The 1,296-nt window shown below is 50.2% G+C and overlaps 1 pseudogene; it reads left to right on the top strand.

Moving 5' to 3' along the window:
• The first annotated feature begins 402 nt into the window (after positions 1–402).
• On the top strand, positions 403–939 carry LOC127544451 (ferritin light chain-like; annotated as a pseudogene).
• Positions 940–1,296: the final 357 nt, after the last annotated feature.

Genomic DNA, 1,296 nt, shown 5'->3' with positions numbered 1-1,296 from the left:
GGGAGAGTTTTCATATTTGCATATTTGCAGTACTGTCTTGCAGAAAGAATGATAAATTTGGAGTTATGCCAGTGCTTGTTGTTGTTTTTTGTTTGTTTGTTGGTTGGTTTGTTTGTTTTTCATTCTAATGGCATTACATGCTGGTTCATTATAGACAAATTATATCTCTTTTGAGACTCAACGTCCTCATCTGTAAAATGGGGATAAGAAGCTTTCTTGTCTGTACCTCAAAAGGTAATGGAGAGCGCTTCTCCCGGCTCTCCTTCTTGCTTCAACAGTGTTTGGACGGAACAGATCCGGAGTCCCCTTCCCCCCTCCTCCCTCGCTTTCCTGCAGCCCGTCCACCCCTCCGCGATCAGCCGCTTCCCGGCCCAGCCGCCTTCTCCTTTCGCCATAGGTGCCATGAGCTCCAGCTCCCAGATCCGCCAAAACTTCTTATCCGAGGCCGAGGACGCACTCGACCGGCTGGCCAACCTCTACCTGCAGGCTTCCTACTTCTACCTGTCCCTGGGTTTCTATTTCGACCAGAACGAAGTTGCCTTGCGGAAGGTGTCGCATTTCTTCCGGGAGCTGTCGAAGGACAAGCACGAGGGCGCCGAACGCCTCATGAAACTCCAGAACCAGCGCGGGGGCCGGGTTCTCCTGCAGGCTGTGCAGAAACCTGCCCAAAATTAGTGGGGCCGAAGTTTGGAGGCCATGGAGGCTGCCCTGAACCTGGAGAAGAGTCTGAACCAGGCCCTCTTGAAGTTGCACTCCCTGGGCTCGAGCCAAGGGGACCCCCAACTCGGCGACTTTCTGGAGAGCCACTACCTGGGCGAGGAAGTGAAAGTGATGAAGCACCTGGGCGACCACCTGACCCCCCTGCGCCAGGTGCAGGCCGACCCCCAGGCCGGACTGGGCGAGTACCTCTTAGAGAGGCTGAGCCTGAAGCAGGACTAGGAGAAGCTGCAGGCCGAAGCAAGGACCCCCCCCCCCTCCCAGGGAGAGGGCACACCCCAATAAAGCTTGCTAGCACCAAAAAAAAAAAGGTAATGGAAAGGATATCATGCTACAAAATTTAAATGTAAGTGGTACTTATGATCCATGTACATAGATAATTGGTGACCACTAAAAAGTCCTTTCTTTTTTGTTTGAGCAGCAACTTCTCTCTAGATGAAAAGCTGAATAAGTAGAAGTCACACACACACACATATATATGTATACATATATATACACACACACACACACACAAACATATATACTTACGTTACATACACACACGAAATCAGCAATTATTTTCCTGAAAAGGCATTATTC

This window comes from Antechinus flavipes, chromosome 1, assembly GCF_016432865.1.
Source record: "Antechinus flavipes isolate AdamAnt ecotype Samford, QLD, Australia chromosome 1, AdamAnt_v2, whole genome shotgun sequence".
Taxonomy (NCBI): Eukaryota; Metazoa; Chordata; class Mammalia; order Dasyuromorphia; family Dasyuridae; genus Antechinus; species Antechinus flavipes.
This window is presented reverse-complemented; position numbering and strand designations above follow the sequence as displayed.